Source organism: Misgurnus anguillicaudatus, chromosome 5 (genome assembly GCF_027580225.2).
Source record: "Misgurnus anguillicaudatus chromosome 5, ASM2758022v2, whole genome shotgun sequence".
Classification (NCBI taxonomy): Eukaryota; Metazoa; Chordata; class Actinopteri; order Cypriniformes; family Cobitidae; genus Misgurnus; species Misgurnus anguillicaudatus.
The window spans coordinates 29506212-29533364 of NC_073341.2; the positions used below are offsets into that span (position 1 = coordinate 29506212).

The 27153-nt window shown below is 38.2% G+C and overlaps 1 protein-coding gene across 3 annotated transcripts in view; it reads left to right on the forward strand.

Moving 5' to 3' along the window:
• fam78bb (family with sequence similarity 78 member Bb) overlaps positions 1–27153 on the forward strand; it is a 73237-nt gene that overhangs the window by 17040 nt on the left and 29044 nt on the right. The window contains exons 1-3 of one of the 3 annotated variants that reach the window (XR_008634023.2): positions 3168–3598; positions 3970–4088; positions 16513–16688. The gene's annotated coding sequence lies outside the window, so the exon portion shown is untranslated. Of the gene's footprint in view, positions 1–3167; positions 3599–3969; positions 4089–16512; positions 16689–27153 lie in introns of those variants that run through there. The other 2 variants (XM_055167337.2, XM_073867945.1) reach the window with 2 other exon arrangements.

Consider the following 27153-nt stretch of genomic DNA (forward strand, 5'->3'; position numbering starts at 1 on the left):
CACTCGCACGCACATGCACAATGATTCATACGTCCTGCACGCAGCAGATTTTCCTTCTTACTGTCAGAGATTACTTGTAGGAAGCGTGAAATGGGCCACACCACACACATGCATGCATATCATCCCACATACAGTACTTGAATATCATTAACACAAATACCTCGCCACAATCAAAATGACAAAGACGCATTCATTCGGGGAAGGCCTAAAGACACGTTCTCACACACAGACGTACACATTCTTAAAGGTCTAAATGGCATCTGGATCAAATGCTGGATGTGATACTGTTTCAACAACTGGCTTTTGTGTGTGTTTGTGAAACACATGTACATACTGCTGTGTTTGCCTTGATGGTCTATCCTTTCCTGTTTAGCCTGGGCGTCTGTGGGCAGTAAACAGAGGAGGGCCATGTAACCACCATGGCATGCTCACGGATTCGGGATGGTTTTCATTGTGGCAGAAAACCCATGGCTGATGCAAACACGTCCTCGCTGACATTGAAGGATTTTCCACAGTATCAGCATTGTCCGTGTCCATACCAACATGCTTCCATAAGATAAAGCACAGGACTTGAATTTACACATAAATACAGTACGTAATGTATTTATGTACTACTCCAAAATTAACTATTATTCTTACTAATGACCTTAGGAAAGGTTAGCCGAGATTAATCCATGACATTTAAAATCATATGTGACTCTGTCTGTGAAGTCTAGCCATGGCTTTCTAAATATTAATTTCAGTTTTTGATGTGGTTTACTTAGTCAATATTCAAGATATGAAAGTTATATTTTATTTACATTGCAAAGGATGAAATTATTTAGAAAGTAGTTCATCACATGTTTTTGACAAATTACAAATTTTTACATTTAAAAACTACAACGGTGATGTAATAAATATACTGTATAAAATACTCACACAAAGCCACTAAAACATGATATATATATATATATATATATATATATATATATATTTTTTTTTTATTTATTAAATAATCGTTTGCAGAATAAAAGTTTGTGTGTGTACTGTGTATAGTAATTATGTATATAAATACACACACGGAATGTATAATTTTAAGAAATAAATATGTGTGTGTGTGTGTGTGTGTATGTATATATATATATATATATATATATATATATATATATATATATATATATATATATATATATATATATATATATATATATATATATAAACATATATACACATGTAAATAATTTTTAAAGGTGCAGTGTGTAATTTTTAGAAGGATCTCTTGACAGAAATGCAAAATAATATACAAAACTATATTATCAGGGGTGTATAAAGACCTTTCATAATGAACCGTTATGTGTTTATTACCTTAGAACGAGACGTTTTTATCCTCATACGCCGGGGGTCCCCTTACATGGAAGTCGCCATTTTGTGCCGCCATTTTTCTACAGAAGCCCTTAACAGACAGTTTTGTTTTACTAAGTTTTCTCTCAACGATGACATGTTTGTCTGGTGCCGGCTACCGTAGCTTCTCTATATGTTTCAAAAGCGAGGGGTGAGCAGTGGACAAAGTCGTTGGTTCCAATTCGCAACCTCACCACTAGATGCCGCTAAAATGTACACACTGCACCTTTAAATAAATACATGCATGTGTGTGTACTTAATTACACATAATTATTATAAACAGTGCACTCACATAATGTAAACAAATACTTTTATTCTGCAAACGATTAGTTGTTATGCAGGCCTATGATGACACCTCAGTGCTATTTCTATAACTTTTCCTATTTTGGACTAAATCAGCACTTTTCTTGCTCTATAATTTCCCTCCCTGCAACTTCTTCAGATCCTTCCTTTCAATTTTGCCACATAAAGTGCACTTTTTTCACACAGTCTCTCAATTGCCACCCAGCCCTCCCCTTTAAAACGGTTTGATCTAGAGAGATCGTCACTCTTACAGTGACATCTGTGATTGCAAACAGTTTATCTGCCCACCCATGTGCTGCACATCACAGAGAACAAGCTGTTGGACATGTAAAGCCATCATGTTCTGCCGAAAGCATGAGGGAGCAAGTACAAACGTCACTGTCTGAACCCCAGATCTGTCTGGGAGAGCTGTCCTGGGATCAGATGGTGGGGTTTAAAAGGCATGCAGGCTGCATAAAACTCCCTGCTTTGTTTGTTTTCTCCATACAGTAAAAAGACATTCACATTTCCACCCTCTTTCATTGAGGAATATCTGTAGAGCATATGTTACCCACACTGGAGCTGTAACTGGCCACATGATGGAGGATGTCTGAAGAAGAAAAAGATAGATTTTGTGAGTGCTCTTGATGAACGTAGACAATCGAGGGAAGGGCCCGAGGGCCGTGAGGTGTGTGTAAATGAGCATTGTCCTCTCTGACGTCCTTCACATCCTGACTCGCACCACATCACAGAGCCAGACCACAGCCTGTCCAGCAATACATCTGTCCCCAAGCATGGAGGAGACTGGAAAACAGACAAACAGAAAGTAGGAAGAGAACAACAGAGAAACAGACACGGTGGCAAGCCAAATAAAAGAGAAACGGAATAATGGAGAAAGGATGAGTAGAGCAAAACTGATTCAAAGTCAGTAACAGAGGAGAACAGAGAGAAGGGTGTCCAGCTGTGTCCCATTAGAGGTGAAGCACAGGAGGTGGTTGGGGTTGGCAGGGGGCAGTGTCCAGGAAGTGCTATGAGGGACATACAGCGGTCTGGACAAGGGTTTTATTAGACAAACTGCCCTCTGTCTTCCTCTCTCACCCGCTCTCTCTACGCCCGTGGGCCCAGCTAGGGCTACACCAGTAGAAAACTATTAGAGCTGTGGAGCCGGGGCCAGACCACCCAGAGACACACATATCATAATGGCTACCAGGAGGAAGTCCGCCATCAGCCCTGCAGCTGTAGAGAAAGAAAATGTGGATGACAGAGTGGCGGAGAGAAAGAAAGAGGGTGAGATAAAGAAATAAAAGAGGCGAACTGCTGAGGTTTTGCCACTCGTGAACAAAGCTCTTCTTTGCCTGATGCATTTAATCAAATGATTCACTAATCTTGGTTTTCACACACACACACACACAGTCTCACGCCCTGTCAGGTTGAAATAGCTGGATTACGAGCAGCGCGTGAGAAAGCGCGCGCGGAATTTGAGAGAACGTTGAGAAATGCGCGCGCCTAGCGAACGGACGTCCCCGCGCGTTTTGCAAAAGTAATCACCGGCCCGAGGGGTAAAATGCATATTCAAGGCAAATCCGAGTCATTTTTGTGGTATGTCCGCATATTAGCATATTCACCGTCGCCTGAGGTAACGTAACCAAAGTTTTTAATAACGGCATCTCGCTTTAAAAAGTAACTGAATCGCGACGAGCATGTGTGGAGAATTTGACACAGCCACCCTCCGTGTTAACATTCCCGAGCAGGATGTGTATACCGGTAATGAGGGCTGGCTCGGACTTCTAAGATCTTTCCTTCATTGTCTTTGATCTTCTCTGTTTGAATTGTATATTGTCCCGTCCAAACACGCGCACAGTCGCTGTCTCAGAACACCGCAAGAATGTTGGACTAAATAGCGCGATTCCTCGCTCATGAGAAGAAAGTAGTCGAGGTGAGGATTGAAATTTGCTCTCAAGGTCAGGTTAGCAATGAGATGAGGGGAAACACGTTAGATTCTGTTATCCCTACTGACAAAAAACAATACAAATTCTAATGGTTTCCATTACAAATACCATTGTGAACCATCAGCTGTTTACCATTAAAACAATTACAAAATTCCTTTATGTAATGTGTTTTGGGGCTTATCCCAGTAGGATTTAAGGTTGTTCTTTTTGTAACAAATAACATCCCACCAATAGAACCCAACACATTACCAGTAGCTAGATCATTACTTTTTTTTATTAAAATCAATACAATTACCATTATAACCATTAAATCCATTAGAATTTTCATTAAAATGTCCGTGGTGATTTTTTTTCCCAGGATTGCATGACACGTGCAGGATACTGTTGAAGTTGAGTCTGATTTGGAGTGGTTCAGGTTAAGTACTGTAAGACTCACACAAATGATGTAATCTCCCATTGAATGCTACAGATTGCCAGGTGAGATGTACAGTAATACTTCAGATATTCAGTCATTATGATGTTGTATACCTATACTTCTTTACTATTCTGCCCTGCAAAGGCTAAGTGCAGTAAGTACGCATTACGCAAACACTGAAACCGAGAAAAATGCCCTTAAAGTTTTTTACACCAGCCAGTCAAACATGTTACTGCAATTTTGGCACACGTTTCTCTGAAATGGGACAAAATTCAACGATGAGACTTTGTCACAAGACACAACAGATCTCACAAAGCCCATTTTAACCTTTAACTCAATTTCAACCAAATACGTAATTACTGCGCTTTGGCTTTGTAGGGCAGTATTGCTAGCCTATCTTTTCTTGTTTAGCAATAATATTGTTTTTTCAAATAGCCTACATGACAAATGCAGACACCAAATGCTATTATTTTAAATAAATACTCAAGTTAATAGTCACAAAATCCAATGTGTATAAATCCTGATCTGAATCTTGATTCTGTAACTTTTGTAATCACTTTTTTATTATTAAAAAAACACATTTTTGAGATTGATTAATGAAATCGTTTTTGAGAAATGATTTCATAAAGGGTTTAGTGGCTTAAAAGAATTCACTTTAAGTTGAATTTTCATAAATGAATTTAATCCCAAAAGTGTTGTATTTCAAGACCACACCATTCAAAAACGCATTTCTTACCCCGGTCTTGGAGTTTACTTCAAAAAGTGAGCTGTATTCACTCGTAGGTAATTATTAAACCACTAAAAGCTATCCAACACAAAGATTTACAAAAAGGGTGTCCCTGCCAGAAAAACATAAAAAATATAGTATGGGGAGGGTTTATTCGTCATCTGACCACATTGTCACACTCACATGGTTGGTCTTCATTGGCTTTAATGCTACAGGCTCGGATCTGGAGATTTAATACTTAAGCTATTCAATCATTTAGGTGTTTTATTCGTCTTGACTCTGCCTTCTCTTTCCCTCGTAAAAAAAATAATATTTGTCTTTCCAACTGTACTGTGAACCACAAAGTCCTTATGTTTTATTTTCATCTGCGCTGTAAAACCTTGTTCTTGCCCTCAGTCCCACCCGGCTATGGGCAATTACCTTGTTCTGTAACTGTACTGTGGCGTGCATTCATGTATGTGTATGTGCGTCTGAAGATGTATGAGCTAAGCTGTGGGGAAGCCACACTCTGGGCAGGAGGTCAAGGCTACTTGAGATTGCGAGTGTGTGTAATATGTGCTTTAACTTCCCTATGCCTGGCACACGCACACACATGCATGCATGCATAGAAGCTGAAAGAATGAACGATAGAAGTGATGATATTAGATAAATTAATGTAAGAATACACCTAGAAGCATTACCAAGGTTTAACCACAGAAGAGCCAAACCTAAACCAAAGTCAAACATGTTGCACCACCATTTCTTTTTTATTTTTTTAGCGGAAACTCCACAGAGACTGTCAAGATCACACTGTGCTTGACTGTCAAGTCAGCAAATATTATTGCTGCCTCATTAGCTAATCAAAGGGCTAACTTATGAGATGAGCTGAATGATCTTGTTAGCATTGTAAAGAGGCATCTTCAGTGCCTGTCATTTCTCTCCTCTACTTCAGACTCATTAGAGAACTTAGCTAACAACGATCTGCTCATTAGGGATGCAAGCAATGGGTCTACATATGGATTAGGATACTACAGCCTAAACTCACGAGAAATTGTACGAGTTGGCTAAATCATATGAATTCGTACAAAGTTAATCGTGCAAAGACGATTACAAATTTATACTATTTAGCCACCTTTTAAAAAACATACAATTTACCATGAGATAGTGTATACTACCATTGTATACTGTGCAGAATGCAAATTTTATGAATGCATAAAAAACCTGAATAACCTACAACTAAATTTACCAAAATGTACAGTATGCAATAAAGTACAGTGCAATGCACACAACCTTTTATTTCCAATATAACAAATAATTCAAAAGCAATATCACCTGCAAAATATTTTCTTGACATCTCAGCTTCTGCAGAAAATAAATATAGATAAACTCTAGTGAGGTCAAGGGGAAAACATTTAATGCTTTAGACGTTATTGCATATACATAGTAAGAAATAGTAGCTAGCATACAGTATGCTTTTTTGGTGTGATGTAAGCAATAAACTAGTATTCTATTATAAACACAAATGCAAACTAAAAAGTATACAATGCAAAATAAATCAAATACCAGATACTGTAATATTATTATCCTACTGTAATTTAGATGGTTTGTGCTGAACTCTTTATAGTCCTTAAAATGTATAAGCAAAGTTGTTACATTTATAGGCTGTAGTGGGTGTTTGCGTGGGTGGATATGAGTAAAAATATGAGAAAATTGAGCATCCATTTGACCAGCTTTAAATTAAACATTAACTCTTGTTCTCTTGTTAAAGCGTTTAGCAGGTCACTCAGTAGGTTGTAAATACCTTCCCATAGCCTCTTCCCCACCTCTATGTGTATATCTTACAATAATGAGTTTTAACAGTTGATACAGTATGTGTGCATGAAATTTGACTTTCACATATAGCCCTGAACACTTTCACCATTGAAGTGAGTCCTGAATTTTAACACATTTTGGTGGCTTTAGTATACACTAACCTATTACTACAGTCTATTACTGGGGTAAGTTGTCACACTTTTCACACTGTCTAACATTTACTGAGCACCATACATCACAATAGTATAAATCTCATACCAAATGAAAGAAGGACAGTCTTGCGCACATATGTTGTATTCATTACATTTATATATCTTATCACTTCACACATAATTGTAGACTGTTATAGAGAATGTTCACGTGTGACAATTTGCCCCATTGGCGAGGCAAACTTAATTGTGATTATTGATTTTAATTTTTAAATTCAAACTAGAACTGGAAATATTAACGTAGGACTTTTCACACTGCACTTAACCCTGGGTTATCTTCATTCTAAACCCTGCTTTTAACCGTAGGTTAAAGATTGTTTCACACTTGTAATTTAAATGCGGGGTTACCCATTGTGAAACGAATCTGGGGCTGTTTCTCAATTCCAAGAACGCAAAGAACAGACTTGCGTTCTCATGGAGATCGGTCTTCCCAGGCCACCTTGGAAGAACTAACTCAGAAGGTCGCGAGAACACAAAACACACTTGTGAGAATTGAGATGTGTGCGATCTTCCTTTTGGTCACATGACCTTCGCCATTGTTTTGCCGCAATGACTTCTGCGGCGTAAAGCGATTTCAGCTCGCTAGTCTGCACTCGATGCATCCTCGATATCAAGAACACATCTGGGTATTTTCATGCGTCCTCCGTAATTGCGCTCTTGAGAATTGGAACTGAACTTCGACGGTTAATGATGAGCGAGAACGCAAGATCGCTGAAGAACGCATGTTGAAAAACAGCCAGGGTTAGAATGTTATGACCCCAATTAAACACAGCTGAAGCAGCTAATTAAGGTGTTTCGGGTTGCTTGATAATTACAGACAGGTGTAGAAGCTTGGTTTCAGACACCTGACCTAGGAATGCACAGTGTGAAATGTCAGATTATGAATACCTAGGGTTATCTCTTAACCTCTGGTTAAGTACGAACAGTGTGAAGCAGAAAACCTAGGATTCCATTAACCCGGGGTTTAGAATAACGCGGGGTTAACTCTTTCAAGTTTGAAAAGCATGTGACGACTTGCCCCAAAGTCATTGAGACAACTTGCCCCAAACTGACATGTGTGCTAATGTTGTCTAAATCTCAGGGTTAGCTCAACAGAGCACGTCAGCTAAAGTATCAAAAGACACGTTATTGTCTCCTCTATTTTGTGCAAAATAATAATTTTTAAAATCCATACCTAACAAAGTTGTATTGCATAAATTTAAAGTGCAAATTTTTTTACTTTTTAAGACTTTTGTGCCAAAAATTGTGCCAACATCAGATTAGATTAGAACGATTTACACATATGAAAACGAAGTTGACTATAGACTGTTTCAGCAGTAACAACATAAACAAGCATCTGTCGCGGTACGCACGTAACTTCCGGTAAACTCCGCTAAGAATAAATAACAACAAAGTTCTTTAAACATAGTTTATTTATATAACAAGCAAAAAAACAACACATAGATTACGAACCAAAACATTTGTTATTTTCGACGAGGCATTTGTTCATGAGATCAGTTTAGCAACTAGTCAGACCGTTAAAAAAACGAAAACGGAAGTAATAATAATAATAATACCTTACATTTATATAGCGCTTTTCTCAGTACGCTTTACATATGAATGGGGGAATCTCCTCAACCACCACCAATGTGCAGCATCCACCTAGATGATGCGACAGCAGCCATATTGCGCCAGAATGCCCACCACACACCAGCTTATTAGTGGAGAGGGAGTGATATAGCCAATTAGTATGAGGGATGATTAGTAGGCCAATGGGCAAGTTTGGCCAGGATGCCGGGGCACACCCCTACTCTTTTTCGAAGGACATCCTGGGATTTTTAATGACCACAGAGAGAGTCAGGACCTCGGTTTAACGTCTCATCCAAAGGACGGTGCATTTTTGACAGTATAGTGTCCCTGTCACTATGGGGTGTTAGGACCCACAAAGACCACAGGGTGAGCACCCCCTGCTGGTCTCACTAACACCTCTACCAGCAGCAACCTGGTTTTCACAGGTGGTCTCCCATCCAAGTACTAAGCCCTGCTTAGCTTCAGTGGGCAAGCTGTCTTGGACTACAGGGTGATATGGCTGCTGGTTAAGTAAGGTTCGGATCCAGACGTGTATCACTTTCGTCCGATGAAATGGTCTATAGAAGAAGTCGTCACACAAAGCGGCTTTAAGATTTTTGAGATGGTGCCTCTAGTGTTGGATTTATGAACAGTGTGACAATTTACCCCGCTCTCCCCTACATCTGTTTATCATTCAGAAATTGTTCTTAGATGGTTTTGCCTCAGATTAATCAGATTATGGGGTCTGTTTATATTTTTTCATACTGTTTTAGTTTATATTTTTAATGATTATAGATCATGACTACACTGTAAAAAAATTCCGTAGAAATTGCAGCTGGGTTGCCGGTGACTTGCCGTGGATTTGAATTTGTGTTTTTTACTGGCAACATTTTGTTCAAAGTTAAATGAACATAAAACATTTACAGGTCTTTGTCTTTACAGAGTAAAACTAAAAAACAGCATCAAGCAAAACATTCTGGGAAACAAAATCTGAAGAAAAAACAGAAAAAGGTTGATGATGATTTCTGGTTCCCAGAATGCTTTGCATGAGGCTGTTAATTGTATAGTTTTATTCTGTAAAGATAAAGACTTGTTAATATTTAACATTTATTTAACTTTGAATAAACTCTTGCCAGTAATTAACATAAATTTAAATCTACGGTAAATTACCGGCAACCCAGCTGCAATAACATTGTAATTTCTACAGAATTTTTTTACAGTGTAGAAAGTCAATTTTTTGACCCCTGGCAATATCCTCGGCAACCGTTTATATATCTCTTCTCTAAAATCCTGGGCGAATCTGTCCTTTCTGTCCCATTAATAAAGGCAAACATATTACGGCACAGCAAAGTGAAGATGACAGGAGCCCGAATTTCCTTCTCAAACCTCCTCCCAAAGAATGAAAATATTATCACATGCTCGTTTATGATTTGAGGTTTGACTCTTTTATTTGCCTTTAGGTTTTATGAGTGAGTCAGTCCTGTGCACAATGAGAAACTGCAGCTGAAGTAAGTCAGTGAAGCATAGAGATGACTATGGGCATGGAAATATGGTGTATTCAGTGTTCACATTAGGTCACAAATTTCAGCATTGTCAACACTTTCACTCCCCTCTCGTTCTCCCTCTCTCTTTCCCTGGAGTGATCAGGGGTGATTACACCCTGCCAAACCCATAATCCTTATTTTTTTGCTATTGAAACACACCCTTTGCCGCTATGTCTTATGCACAGTCGAGCGTATCAGTACCTCATTGACCAACAATAGTCCAATCAATCGCAAATTTCATATCCTTTGCTGTCCACTCTGTATTTTCCTGTAAATAGAGAAAAAGACCAACAACAAAAAGATGATCTGGAAGTGAGTCAGTTCTTTAGCATCATCAGTTCTTTTCTCGCTCTTCCAACTACAATTAACGTCCTGAATCTCTCCATTTCTCGCCTTTGCCTCCTTCCTCTCTGCCCACCATTATCCCGGTTTGTCTATTTTCCTATGCTGCGTTTGTTTTTCTGCAGCATTCCAACGTTCCACCACTGCATTAAAGCCGGATTCCTGAGTATAAATGGATTACATCATTGTTATTGAATAGATGCTGCTAATTCAAACGTGCTGTATGGATTTGTTTTTAGAAATCAAGTACAGTAAGTGTTTGGGGAAGACCAAAAGGCTGGACGGATGGAGCAAGAAAGGAGCAAGAATAAAGAAATGTAGAGAAAGCCGACCTTAAAAGAAACTAAATCTTAACTTTATTTTTTATTGTGACTGTTGAATTTGGACATACAGGCGAGCTTTGTGGCTGGCTGTGTTTGGGTTTCTCCCCGTCTGTTGACAGGTTTCTCTGTCGGATCGTGGCAGGGCGCTTCCCACAGCGCCACAGTCAATCATGCCAATCAGAGCTGACATTTAGAGTGGGCCCTGGAGTCAGACCATGCTACAGACTGATGACCCGTGAGCTCTGTTAACAATACCACTCAGCAGATTTCGGCACCCGATTAGCTCCCAAACACTGCTGTGTATCTTTAGTACTGATGTCGTTGGAGAGTACAAATCAAATCGGGCTTCATTTGAGTGCTGGACGAGAAAAACAACATTATACGCTTGCATTCCGAGTAGCCAGGGAAATTAACTCAAAGAGCTGTTTTGGGGTGTGTTAAAGCACATGATTTTTGAATTTGTTCTCTCCTGAGACCTCGAGTGAAGTAAGAATCCAAAGAGAGGAGGGAAACTTAAGTTGCATTAACAAAAACACACAGGCGTGTGTAATACTTAGAAAAAGTGATTGAAACGGAGATAAAGAGAAATCTGAGAGCCCTGTGATTATGCCCATGAGTTTCTCACACGTATGTATGTTTTTTCTGATCACCCAAACTCTGACCCCATTACTAAACTGCCCCTCCACCAGCACAGATCCTGAGCTGGAGAAAGCTACAGTGCCCACTTCCTCTCCTTTTCCTCAGTCTTTTTCTCCCTCCTGCTTACAGACACTCCCAGTCGTGTTATATCAGCTCGTAAATTTGGGAGACTTTGAACCCTGTTGCTACTCCACTGTAGACAGCTATGGGGTATTGCATGGCTATTGAACATCAGTTAAAAATATATCTTTTAGATACTCTGGGGTAGAAGGGAGAACGGCGCTAGTTGTTAAAAAGTTGAATACTGTAAATGCACGCAACGTAAGTCTTGGCTACAAAACAGTATTCATGTAGCACAACTTGTAGAGCATTGCGTTAGCAATGCAAAATTCTTTGGTTTGATCCCCAGAGTACACACATACTGATCAAATTGGTGATTCTCACGAAATCCAGACTTAGAAGGTGTCAGCATCAGATTTTTTATATTCTTATATATTTTTTTAAATATAAGATTAAGGTCTGAACGTACTATAACCATTATTTTAGAGGATTTAAAAAATATTACCTATAGAATTATTATCATTATCAAAAATTATCATTACCGCAACATTTATGCATTTAAAAATCATATTTCGGTAATGAGAACTAAAAAGTTGTCTAGGTACTATGACAAACAAAATTTTAAGTTTTATATGGAGGGAAAAAATAAGAACTGCTTACCTGGTAGCCATCTTGAGTGTCACAGTCAATTATGTCCCTTCCTACATTTTTTTTTTTTTGAAAATGTACGTTCCTTGAGGGCTTAAACAATGATTGAAAACTGTTGCGGAGGATGAGAAAAATTTTCTTGGACACATTTATATTCCTTATTATTGTCTCTACATTTACCAATGATCACCAAATACCACATGTTTCTTTACTGTAAATGTTTAGTGTAACATGCACTGAAGCTTTTTATTTTTTAGATTTTTTTATAAATATTTCCATGTCAAAGAACCCAAATCCAGTCATGGACATGTTGCGGTAATGAAACTTTTTCCCCTTAAATGTGGAAAAAACATTGTATGATGTCATTTGAAATCATGTGCAAAATAGTACATGAAGAGATGTTTGTAACTATATTATTTTTATTTTTATACTTTTGATTTGCATTTACTTTTTTGTCAAAATGTTTCATGACACCTCATAAGTCTAATTTTGCCAAAATCACCCAAATTTATATTGTGTAGTATTGTAAGTTGCTTTTGTACGAAATCATCAAACACAATGAAACAAAAAATGATACATAAAAAACACATATTCTGCCCTATACTTGCCCTATGTTATTACATTTTATACAAATTAAAAAAAATTAAGCTAATATTGTGGCAGTGTGGCCACACGTCTGTGCATACCTTAGAGGAGTTACAGAGTGCTTTATTGTTCGAGAGGTAATTTCCTGCTACTGCTGTGATCTGGCTTTATCATTAACACCAGTGCTGTCAGAAGATTACAGTAATGATACAGATTACAGTCATTGGCTTTCGAACCGCTCACGCCAAACATTCACACCATGTATTTTTTTTAAACAGTGGATGAGTAACAGGGCACCACTATTTCTCTGACCTCTCATTCTCTGTGTAACACGCTTGCCTTTTCTCATTCTCCATCTCCCTTGTCGACTGTAGCTCAGTGTCTGTTCTTCAATCTCTCATACTGTCCATCCTTGTCTTTTCCTCCTTTCCTCTCTCTTTCTCTCGCTGGTGCAGATGTTGCAGCAGTAGCAAAGGTCAGAGGTCACTGAGGGTTTGGGTTTCCTGAGCAAAGCCTCCTGCGGCGCTCGGTACGCGAGCTTCCTTCAGCACAGCCCGCTCACTGCAGCCTCCTCTGCAAAAATATTAGTCCTCAAGCAGCACAGGGGAAAATGAAGCTAGAGAGAAAATATACTTTTTCCTCAACCAGATATGATGGTATAATCCTAACTCAAAACGAAAAATTATAACCGTGACGTTGCTAATAAATAAAATTTTTTATACGGCTTTGCAAGCAGTGAGTGTGCAGGATTCCCATTGTTTTTGGACTTTATCGGTCTTCTCTCCTAGGCACCTATTTATCACCTACAGATGTGCGACGCTAATTTGTGATTATATTACAATAACAAAATACATTTAGAAGGAAAACTGTTGTGACATAAGGTACAATTTCTTATATGCTAAAAAAGGGATAAAGTATAGTTACATTTGGTATAGTTACTATATGCCACTTTTGCTACATAAAATCATTATACATAATGTAAAAAAGATTCTGTGAAAATACAACCTTGGTATTTTTAGAATCAAGTAAGGTCATGTTCCTAATCTAAGGCTACGTTTACACGGAAACGACCTAAAAAGAAAACGCAAAAGTGGCATTGCGTTATCACTTTTATTCCGCGTTTATACGCGTTTTGAGGGGGAAATCTGCGTGAATATGGTGACGCAAAGTGTGTGATATTCGATGTAGTATGCACTCCAGGCAGCTAGGTGGCAATGTGAAGCACTGACACACAACAACACCAAGTCTGTGCGCCTGCGTACAACCGTCTTCCTTGTTCTCTCAGGACTGGTCCAAAGCCGTCTGGTTTGCCTCTGACAATTGGCGCATCAACAATTTGATGGAGGTAAATAATACGCCTTCTCTGATCAGTAATACTAGGTGTGAATATTTCGTACAACTGCTGGAAAGACTCTTGTATATTTATCAGAGCTGCTATGGCAACTTGAAGGTCTGACATATGGAAATAATCCAACATGTTTGTTGTTATTTTCCTGAACTGGCGCATACCTGTGACGTAAACGCGTACGGGTGATTCTTGTGAAATTAGACTTATAATGTGTCATGAAATTTTTTTATAAAAAAGTAAATGCAAAGTAAGAGTATCAAAATAAGAAGCATACAGTTACAAACATCTCTTCATGTACTATTTTGCATATGATTTCAAATTACATCATGCAAACCAATTTTGTTGTTTTTTCCACATTTAAGGGGAGAATTTGCATAACCGCAACATGTCCATGACTGGATTTGGGTTCTTTGACATGAAAATATTTATAATTAAAAAAATCTAAAAAGTAAAAAGCTTTAGTGCATGTTATACTATAAACATTTATAGTAAAGAAACATGTGGTACTTGGTGATCATTAGTAAATGTTCAAAAATAAGGAATATAAATGTGACCAATTTTCTCATGCTCTGCAACAATTTTCGTTCATTGTTTAAGCCCTTAAAGAACTAACATTTAAAAAAAAATTTGATGGAAGGGACATAATTGACTGTGAAACTCAAGATGGCTACCAGGTAAGCAGTTCTTATTTGTACCTAGACAACTTTTTAGTTCTCATTGCCGAAACATGAGTTTGTAAATGCATATATTTAATGTAATATCATGTTGTGGTAATGATAATTTTTTATAATGATAATCTAAAAAAATTTAATAATTCTATAGGAAATATGTTTTAAATCCTCTAAAAATAATGGTTATAGTAAGTTCAGACCTTAATCTTATATGTGCAAAAAAAAAATAATGGCTTCAAGGGCTTTTTAAAAAATCTGATGCTGGAGACCTTCTAAGTCTGGATTTCGTCAGAATCACCCGTATGCGACGAGAGCCACCGTGAGCAGACTTTTGCGTTTTTACTCTTTAGATGGTAATGCGGCGGTAGATAGTTTTTAAGATTTTCACTCTGGATGATGGTTTCACTTTTTTGCGTTTTTAAGCCCCAAAAATGCTGTCACCGTGTAAACGAAAGGCACATCCGATAAAATATTTTTATGTTTTCACCCTCGAGCGTTCTCATGTAAACAGGCCCTAAAAGTTAGATTTCAATACTTTAACCTGGATTCACAGGCAGGGTCACATATTCTTGTCAAGCTTCATCCATACCTATATATTCCGCATATATCTGTTTGTTTGCATATGTTGATGTTTGTAGGCAAACATGACTTCAAGTCAATGTGTGTGTGTGTGTTATCGAGGGCCCGGAGGTCCAACTGCCACGCTCTTTATAAACACATCAGTTGGGTTGACAGTGCACAGTAGGGGTGGACCGCGAGGCAGAGAACTGCAACACAGCCCTCATAAAAAATCACTTCTAATTTATTTCCCCCCAAATTGGAAAGTGCACGCTCACACCTGACTAAATCATCACACGTCAACAGGAGACGGCCCCCCGCCGCACACAGGCGAAACCTGAGCCCAGCTTTGCTGCGCGGTCTTGGGCCAGCCAGGCAGAAAAAACACACGAGTGCATCGCACACCCTGTAATGGATTGTGCAGATGTGCCGGCCAAGATAGCCCCATTCTCGATACAGGCGGTACTATTCAGGGATTCTTTATCAAATTTGTCATTTTTTTTCTTCATCTCTCTCTCTCTTTGGTCGGGATGGCCTCGGTATGCCCTCTAACTCTTTCTTGGGTTTCCCCTCTTGGATCATAGCTATTACCTTCTTCTTTACTTCTTCCACCTACCCACCCCTCCTTCAATTCCCCCGTCAAGCTCATCTGTCACTGTGGGCCGGTTGGCATTTGCAAGCAGGGTGTCTGTGCCCGGCAGTGCTTAAAAAAAAACACAATACTGAAAAATTCCTTATTCGACTCATAATCAGATTATGTCCTCTGTATGTTATTTCTATGTATCTTATCTCGCTCTGTTTCTCCAGATAACTTTATATTCTGCCTTGTTCACACTATCTCTCATCTCCTATATGGAATCTTAGTCCCGAGTTCATGTGCAACACACATGTTATTATTATTACAGATCAGACACAGCTTACCATAAATTTGACATATACCAAACAAACTGCACAGTTGCCCGTAGGACAGAAGGTATTGAGGGATCGAGGTTGGGAGGGTGTTAGGGTCCGACTGCCGTCATTACAACACCCACCAATGCTGGTTGAAGATTCAAACCCAGCAACAAATGACCAGTACTATTTCGAGGATTGTGGCCTCATGCAAGTTACCTTACTTGTAAGTTCCACATTAATAATCAAATTAATTTGTGTTATAGAACAAGGGAACAGTCTGTGCTATGCCGAAAATTACACCAACAAGACGTTGAAATGAGGATAGTTTAACGTTAAAAATTGCTGTCATGGGAGTTAAGGCGAAGCGAGATTCCTCGGTTGACTGATGTTCTGGCTTGGCACAGAGTGAGGGACAGCAGGGGTCAAAGGTTAGACAGGGTTAGACTGTCAATGCTATGACATAGGGCGCTTTAACTCTCTCTCTCTGCCCTTTCTCTCTAGGGCCATGCCAGATGTTAAAATGTATGTAACTACTGACAGGCCTACACAGATCTTTCTCTCAGTCTATGCCTGACCCGTATAACCTCTGTTTCTCACAGCTGTTGTACTGTAGATGGCAGAGAGAACAGAAGAAGATGGATGACGTTAGCATATTAGTTTCATTTTTGTTGGGTTTATCTTTCCTTATGTTCAATGCTGCATTGGTGGAAGGGAAATATAATGTGTGAGAATATCTAAGGTGATACTGGTGACAAAAAGCAAAATGAAAATGTGCATTTTTATAATATGAGTAGATTGGATAATTGTAATGCATAGAAAATGAAGCATGATGAAAGTAGTTGGAATGAGTATGTTACATGTAAAAATTTCTGCCTAAAATATGAAACTAATATGGTCAGGTTGATTAATTTAATTAAATCATATAAAAGTATATTTAGAAAAATTACAATATACCTCAGTATTTTATGAGAGACTGAAATATCACGAATGCTACAAAATGTTGTGTATGTCCTACTGTGTATGTGTAATGTGTGTATAATCTATTTAGTACTGAATCTATTTAGCTGAAAGGACGGAAAAATAAGTGTCTGGATTTTGTCACATTTGAACTGTGGAAGTGTTTTTAGCCCTACGGTCCCTTATGACCACACTAATGTGCTGAAACCACTAGATTTCAACATTCATGGAGCAAAAGCCCAAACAGTAATGCCAATCCGTATTGTCACAACCACACAAGGTGATTTAGACAGGAGAAACACATAGGGATGTGATTTGCATGGGTGACCACTGAGGCTAATAAGACAAGCAAACATTTTTACAAACAAACACATCTGTTAAGGCACCGTCTCGGGTGATTAATCACCTTAGTAATTGTAGTGTTGTTCCCCCTACCAACAAGTCAGGTTCTGTGCTGTGGGAAACGTGATCCGGGCTAATACAACCTGCAGAGTTGTGTTAAGTTGTGTTTGTGTTTTTACAGCTTGTCCAGCTGCATAAGCAGCGATGCCTTGAAGAACTAAAAACAACCCCGAGACAAATCCAAAAGCCATACATCACCAGATTTAAACCACCATGATACACTATCACACCAAACTGAACTGACAGACACCAACAAATACAAATCAAGGCCAAATGAAAGAGTTAGTTTATCAAAAATCCAAATGAAATGATGTGGTAAACTAATTGATTTTCTGTGAATTATATAAAAGTATTATAGTGAGTTATAAATGTTATATTAAATTCAGGATATAGGATATTAAGGTTATATTTGAAGATATCAAGATAATACTATTAAAGATATGAAATTATATTTACACAGACTGTATCTATAGATCAAAATATACATACATAGATACAGGTCATTGAAAGCGCTTGAATCTATTTTGTGCAATCCATATTATTCCCTGACTTTTAAGCACACGTGCTAAACTGTTCGCTTTAAATGCTTATATCTTCTGTATGTTAATGTTGATTCATACCAAAATGCTTTTTTGCATAGTTGTGAAAATGTCTCAGGTTACTTATGTAACTCTTGTTCCCTGAGAAGGGAACGAGATGCTGCGTCCCTCTTGCCATACTTCCTGCATCTCTGTAACGCCGTCTTTGGCAATATTTCAGATACCGATACTTCCTGACTCCCGCGTCACCCTGTCTTTGTTGTTAAGCCTCACCATTGGTTGAATTTGATATACATATTCAGACGCATTTACCCTTGGAGGTGTCAACAAAGTGTCACCGCAGTGACGCAGTGCGAGTTCCCTCAAAAGGGAACTGTAACAATGTATCTTTAAAGGTAACACAATGTAACCTTGCTCTCACTTGAAATGTGTCCCCACATTTAGTCCTTGAATTTGAGAGTATTAGACCTGGAAAGTTCTTGAAAGCTCCTTGAATTTGAAGTTAACTAAGGTTTGGGAACCCTCCCTGCTGAAAAAAACAGCATCAAACCAGCATGGACCAGCATGGAATTATGCTGGTCTATGCTGGTTTGATGCTGGTTTAGCTGGTGGTCACCAGCATACCAGCACCAAAACACAACATATGCTGGTATGACCAGCATGGGATGCTGGTTTGGTGCTGGTTTAGCTGGTGCAAATGCTGGTTTTGTACTGGTTTAGCTGGTGCTAATGCTGATGCTGGTATAGCTGGTGTTCACTAGCAAACCAGCACCAAAACACAACATATGCTGGTCTTGCTGGTATGCTGTTTTTTTCAGCAGGGCTGTAAACACAATATTCAGAAAATCATAACAAACTTTTTCCTTTTTTTCATTTTTGCCATAATTCACCACTCTATTGGGCTAATCCAAACCAATGATTGTTTAATTCAATATTATCATAAACACTTATACAGGGTCTAAAACTTTTTGACACACCTGCCAATGGCCGTGACTTGAGAAGATTTTACGTCCATAAATATTTTTACTGGACATAGTTTTTCTAACTATATATGCACAACCTAGACATATTTAAGTAAAATTATGCAATAAGGAACTTTATATTAACATTAGTTATCCAGAACTGACAATAACTTATAATTATACAGGATTTATTAATCGTACATGTTACTTAAAGGCGGGGTGCATGATCTCTGAAGGCCAAAGTTGATATTTGAAATCACCTAAACAAACACGCCCCTACCCCAATAGAATCTGGATCTTCTTTCGATAGGCCCGCCCTACACATACGCAACCCTGGCAATGATGGTGGTTAGTAGACACGCCCCTTACTGCTGATTGGCTACAAGTGTGTTTTGGTACTCAACCCTACTCCATTTTCCTAAGTGTTTTTGAAAAATCATGCACCCTGCGTTTAACCATAAACCTAAACCAGTGGTCTCCAACATCACCTCATCCTCCTAACGTGTCTGTATTCACATACAAGCCTCTCTAATTTCCCGCAGCGCAGACATCGAAGTACTGCAAGGGTGATTCATAAGGACTGTTCTCGACTCATTTTCCATATACCTTTATGTCAAAATCACTGATTGGTCTGTGCAGCGCTGGATTAAGTCAACCACCCCATTAGCGCTGTGCCTAGAATTTAAAAAAATGCCACCAGCCAACAGGAACAAACTTTTTCACTGCCGAATTTTATTCGCATTTTGCACTTTGCAAGTGTTACTTTTAGGCCCTGCTTTCATACCCAACTACATAAAAATTATTGTTACACCCTTAAATCCATTATAAACAATCATTTCGGACACAAGAAAACCAGCAGGGTTTTGCTTGTTGGCACTATTCAGGTCTTTGAGAAGAGTAAGCCTTTTCTCTGTTTAAATATACAAAAACTTGCACCATAAATTTTAATGACTGTTCCATTTTAAATTTTCAATAATATTTTTCAATCCTGTAGAGACTTCACACAGTGAGTGTTTGGAATTGACAGCTGTATTTTCTAACAGGCGTGACTCCTAAATTTTCCTGTGCACACACAGCAGCAGACTAAGCGCAACTAAAGTCAATCCCCTTCACTTCACTTTCTCACAGCCAAAGCTTATTATATTACATCATAGTTAATATAAACATTAAAGGGGGCATTTCACAAGACTTTTTTAAGATGTCAAATAAATCTTTGGTGTCCCCAGAGTACATATGTGAAGTTTCAGCTCAAAATACCATATAATTTATTACAGCATGTTAAAATTGCCACTTTGTAGGTGTGAGCAAAAATGTGCTGTTTGGGTGTGTCCTTTTAAATGCAAATGAGCTGCTCACTGCACTAAATGGCAGTGCCGTGGTTGGGTAGTTGGTGCAGATTAGAGCGCGGTATTATCCCTTTTTGACATCACAAGGGGGACCCAAATTTTAATGACCTATTTTTTTACATGCAGAGAATGGTTTACCAAAACTTAGTTAATTGGTTGATCTTTTTCACATTTTTTAGGTTTATAGAAGCACTGGGTACACAATTATACAGCCTGATCTCACAAAATACGTGAAATAGTCATGCATTATTTTGCTCAGTTTTGCATGGCATTGTCACGTATTTCCACCATTTTACTAGCCTGGCTCCACCCTTCTACGTGCTTCCGCTTAATTTTCATTTTGCTTCAGCACAACGTCTGGGAATGCTGTGTAGAGTTTCGTTTTCTCCGGCAAAAATCTGCAGGTCCAATCAGCGAACAGAGGGGAGTGGCTAAGAACGATGACGTTGAGGTCGTGCACCAGACTGAGGGACATACGTCACGACCAAATGTTAGCGATTGGTTATGGCAGATTCAGAGTGACTCTGGGCAGATCCAATAGTTTTAAACTTCAACAGAGGACCCTCCTTATAACGGAAATAACGCTTTGCAATGTAGCGTGGCCAGACTCTCTGTACAAATGAAATGAATGTACGAGAGTCTAGATGGACCAGGCTACCATTTTACGTGCTTGTGCCACACATTTCTTTTCCGTGTCAGATTCACGTATTGGTTACTCAACTGTTTTTCCTATTTTCTTACAATTGTCGCTTCGTTTTGGGGTTAGAACAACTTTCTGTTACATAAAATGACATCCTTACCCAAACTCAACTCTAACCCTAACATCAGGCGACAATTGTTTAAAAAGCATCCGAAAATTTTTTATAAACCAATACTTAAAGTGACATCCGCAAACAGCAAATCTAACCTCGAAGCGACAATTGTTTAAAAATAGGAAAAACAGTTGAGCAACCAACACGCGAATCTGACACGGAAAAGAAATGCGTGGCACAAGCACGCAAAACGGTGGAACTACGTGACAATGCCAAACTGAGCAAAATAATGCATTACTATAACAGAAATTTGTGAGATCAGGTTGCAATTTTAGCGCTTAAACATGGAAAAAAACAGATTTTTGTGATATGTCCCCTTTAATATGTTGGCACAAAGTATTTAATACAAGAAAGTATTTATTCACATTTAACATTAAATAATAAGACTTTGCATAAAAACTTTTAGGATTTAAGTTTAATTCTAACTGCCCACTGTTTGCATCTTCAGATACATTAATAAAGCGCTTTTATTGCACAGTAAGTTGCTTTGGATAGACGCATCTGCCAAATGCATAAATGTAAAAGTAAATATTAGGCACTCCAGTCAGACCTGACACCCCTGTTCTGCTGCTGTGTGAACACAGCCATAAAGACAGAAGTTAAAGCCAACTCCCCTTTTCCCACCTCTCCAGCATCACTGAACAGAGACCTCCAAAAGGCTCCAAAATTTGGCGATTAGGATCTGGGTAAACCAACTCTGCCTCCTACGTTCCTCCCCTCCTCTCTCTCCATCTCTCTCTCTCTCTTCTTTGTCTGTCTCTTGCGCTTTATCTCTCTCTCTTCAATCCCTGTGTGGCTGTATGTAACATCAGTAAAGCTGTCAAGCAGCACAGCCAAGATAAACAGGCCGAGGGCTGGGTTCAGAGGTGAGAGGGGCTGAAATGTTTTTCCTAAGGAACTGAGGGACCCCTGGAGAACCACGGCTGGGGCCAGGCAAGGGCCAGCAGGGAAGACGATCCCCTCGATCGGCCTCTCCATACTAACACATTGGCCAATCTCTCTCTTTCTTTCTTTCTCTCTCGCTTTCTCTCCGATCTGCATCTGTGTACACAAATACTCTCAACAGGAACCCCTTCACACGTACACACATGCACACATTCATTCACTCGCCCGCTTGGCTCTTTAAATCACCACTGTGTCAACACAAAGCAAAAAGCATGCACATACACTCTCACACATGCAGATACACATATACAGTGGCACTCAAAAGCTACATTAAAAAATATAGTTTTCAGAATTTTGAAAAATTTTATTCAAAGCCGTCATGGTGTATAATAAGTGAAATAGTCTGAATTATTTTTACATTACACTTATTCGTACCTGTTGGTGGATGCAATTATTAAAGCAAACAGAGGAAATACCACATAACTCAAAATTCTTAAATTCATGCTATTTACATGTACATATAAAATGTATATTGGAGCACAATAACTAAAATAAATAAGAACAATGTAAAATAAATGCATTTTCACAAATAGACCGAGATGACCAATTGCCTTTTGTTAAACTTTCACTGGCCTACTCTGCAGGACAGAAGACCTCTGCATCCTGTGAGCATATGGTACAGACTCTGTCTTGGGAGGGGTGATACCACTCACCCGAAAGTGACCTTTCTCCATCTCTCCTGCTTCTTCTCTTTTCATGCAGAGAGTAAGAAAAGGTCCACAGAAAGAAAGGGAGAAAGGGAAAGTATCCAGGTGCAAAAGCAAACAAGAAGCACAGTAACTCAGCTAGACTGGAGATATATCAAAAACAATATGGCCTAAACTGAGTAGATGAACTTCCAAAAAACGGAAAGATAATTAAATCTTTAAAAAAAAAGGGTTGCACGAGTATTGTAATAAAATATAACTTCTTACACTCTGAGGCTATTTTGAGGATTTCCACCTGGATTTGGCCTACCCAATTTCAAAAGCTTCCCATACCCACATGCAGAGGTGTACATACAAAAGTTTGGTATAATTTTACAGGAAACCCTTTGAAATTTCATAAAACACTGTTGAAAGTGCTAAACATGGTTGTATGTGTTGTCAGTCCTCTAATAAAAACAAAAATAAATAGGCGCTTGTTGAAGTTTTTTCCCTAAAGTCTGTATTAAAAAGTGTATAACTCTGGCCCTGAGTGGTAATGAAACCTGCAGTTTTGTTTGATTCCAGCAATTGTTAGCTTTTTTTTCTCTATCATAATCTATGCAAAAGGTATTATACTCCAACTGAAGGGAGGAATAATACCCATTTAGTATTCAATTTCCGCCTAAAAATATTTGAAGTGTCCCCATAACCACATACAGGGGAATAAATGCAATAACCTTATATCATTTTACAGAAAACCCTTTGAAGTTACATAAAAAGCTGCTGTTTGTGACAAATATTGTTATTTATGTTGTTTTTGATATGATGAAATACCAAATTTAATTTTTTTACGTTTTAAACACTGTATTTGAAAGTGAATAACTCTGGTTCTGTGTGCTCTAAAAGACTGCTGACAGTTCTGGTTGTTACAAGCAGCAGACAGTAAACACCCAAAAAACAATGATCTCTTTAGCATGTCGAATTCAAAAGTTATTCTTATTTTACTGAAGGATGTGAAAATAATTTTTTTATATAAAAAACTTTTTTTGTTTTGCACATATAATTATTCACGCACACAACCAAAGAAAATGCTGTGAATGGACTAATTTTTTAGAGTAGGACCTAATATAAAAGATGGTGTAGCATTTGTGGCTATCTGTGCTATCTGAGGCAGTTCACGTTCAAGTTTCACATACGTTTACAAAAGAGGATTGTTGGATATGTGATGATAATAGAACAAAAATAACGCTGTAGCCTTATTCCTGAGAGTGAGAGCTTTCATTTGATATAAGACTTGCCCATGTTTGTCATACTTGAAAAATATGAAATATGTGAATATTAAATGATATAAAAATAGGGGGGGTAGTGTAAATTAAGTGTTAATAACTTTCTTACAGTAAAATATATCTCAAAGTGATGCATATCTGCAGAAAGTAGAAATTCTAAGCTTTCAAACAGTATCTCATATGGGACTGGGTCCATGACAGACCATTCAAAATTAAAGGAATATTTTATATTAAGTCATAATAATTCATTTTGGACCCGGGACAGGGTCCACAGAGTACAATTGGATAATACAAATTACTGCGGCAAAAATTAATCCAATTTACATTACAAGTATACAACAATTAAGCAGGGAAATTACTGCCTGTCAGGATGAGTCAATTTTGCCTGATTTATATAAAAAATACATTTGATTATACACAAAAAACAGAGATGAGAAAAGAAAGATGTGGCATTGTGATGTATAAAAGCATGTAAAACTGAATTAAGACAGTAAGATTGATAGAGGGAAGAGAGTTGACTCTACAGCACCCCCTTTCCGTGCCGTCTGGACCACCCTTCAAAAGAACCGATAATAGCTGAATCTACTTCATTGCTCCAATGTGAAACCAATACTCTGGAGTCAGGTTTAAGGCAAGGTTTTTGACCTGCAAAAAACACCAAGTTGTAAAGTAAAACAGAGGACAATGGAAAAGTCAGATCAGTCAGGAAGTTCTGGCCCAGCAGTGTCCGTTTCAATTAACCTCTCTAACTTTCTGTGTGACTGTGTGTTTTCTGGCTATGTGAAAGCAGCACTCAATCTTATATATATATATATATATATATATATATATATATATATATATATATATATATATATATATATATATATATATATAGATATATAGATATATATATATATATATAGATATATATATATATATATATATATATATATATATATATATATATATATATATATATATATATATATATATAGATAGATAATAGATAATAATATATATATAGATAATAAAATCAAAAATTAATACAAATTAAATAAAAAATTAATAAAAACTTTCTAAATGTAATATTTATAAAAATAATAACAAAAATGCTTCAGTGCTTAAAGCAATAATAATAATCAAGATATTGTGGCACATGGTTATGAAAGCATTTCAACTTTTTTTAGCACTTCTTTATACAGTCTCCAGACAGTTACGTTTTTACTTTAAGCCTAAACTAATTTTAGATAAAAAAATAATTGTATATTTTTATGAATTGTTTTTAACTAATTGAATTAAACTGTAGCAATTCTATTGATATTTATATCATTGCTACACTGCAGCATTTTATTATTTCAATAAGAAAACTGAAATGCACATCACAAATTTACAGTCACAAAAACGAGGACATGAGAAGAAAAGTGATAGTCTATTCCTTTACCTGCTCCAGGGTTTATCTTTCCCAGCCTTTAGTTTCCTGCCACTGCTCCCCATCAATCTGCCTAGCCCACAATGGTTTGTGACAGAGCTGGGCAGGACCGCAGGGGAAGACAAACAGTGGTGGACACACAGCTCACTTCCTCTTCCCCCCGCCATGTTACTCACATGGGGGTCTGCCACCCTGCCGGACTCCCTTGTGCTACATGCCACATCCTCTCCACACATAAATACCCAGGAAAAACTTCCTGCCCTTGACCCAGGAACAGTTAAACATCAGATGAGGCTAAAAATGGGGGATGGTTAAATGAGAGAAATAAGACATGATATATTTAGCAACGAATGCATGCATTGATGACATTTGAGCTATTTTGATTACGCAATTCTACTGTCCAAATGTCACGCCGCATGAGCTAGTCGACATCCAAGTCTTGCGGGTTCAAACACACATGAAACTGTAGAAAATGGAGAATCCTGTGCAATTATATTATTTTCACTTCAGCTTTGCCCTCGCACAGCCCTGAGACGTCCTTTCATTCTCTCTCTCACTCACTCAGCATCTGTTACATCTAAACAGCCCACTTAACCTCATCTCTGTCACTTTCTCCGCCTGCAACACGCACACACACACGCATATCTTCTCTGAGGTCTCTCACAATGCATTCAGGATAGAAAAGGAGAGGAGAAATCCTTAGTAAAATTACTAGAGGACATTAATCATTAGGGCAGATTATAAGCAGCCCCTGTGCTGCCAGATGCCTCTCTGTTTGAGCCTCTGCACTGCAATCTCAGGGCACTTCACCTCCGCTGCTTCTGCCTCTCAGGGAGGAAGGCCATTGTTTCTGGCCAGCTTTTATTTCTTTATTCCTAACATTTTTTAAATAAGGCGCATTAGAGAGGTCTCATCATCTTTTCCCGCTTTTCAGCTCTCCTCAGCTTTGAACTTGGGGGCTGAAAACCGCAACCCACTTCAGAACCTTTAGCCCTGTCTGGCCACACACACGCACGCATATATGCACATGCAGAAACCCATACACACACAACACAAAAGACTTGTTCCTCCATAACATGGTGCTTCAGCATTAAAAAATAGTTCCAGGAAAGGTTCTCCAAAGACAACAAAAGGCTAAGGGGAATATAACATGGATACGCACACACACACACGGTCCTCTCTTAAAGGATTAGGGTATGAGAAGCAGCATTTAGGACTAAAACCACTAAAGTAGGGTTGCTGCCTTAGAAACTCTTTCTAGGAGTGATAAGTAGTCTCCACCTACTCTCTCCATTGGGTTCTAATGAAAACGGTAGTGAGTTACTGTGGTAATAATGGTTCTTCATTGCTCCTGTGGTGTTTGGTGACACTGGAAAAGTGTTTTAGTGATGGACTCACACCTGTCCGCTGTGTGAACAAACACATAAAATGTGAAAAAAAAAAAACATCAACAAGCTGAAAGTATCACACACACTGCAGGGGAAAAGATGGCATCGACTGCTATCTATTAAACTAATATTAGCACATACTGTGCGCATTGAATCAAACCCTATGCCGCCTTTAACAAAGGCATCAAAGGACACAACATTTAATGGTTTTAACTAATGCAGTCGGGTTCAAAATCTCAGTCCACTCAGTTTGCATATTTGAAATTTAATTTTGAATGTAGGCTACTCTAAAGAATGCTGGGTTGTTTTCAACTCAACCTTGGGTCAAAACCGGACAAACCCAACCCGTTGTTATGTAATTTAACCTATCACCAACTGTTTTTACCCAAATACTGTTATTTTGAAATATAAACATTTTCTAGGTTATTTTAACTCAACGAATGAGTTTGTGATTTATGACCCAAAGCTGCTTTAAGGGAAACATTTCACAAGACTTTTTAAAGATGTAAAATAAATCTTTGGTGTCCCCAGAGTACATATGTGAAGTTTTTGCTCAAAATACCATA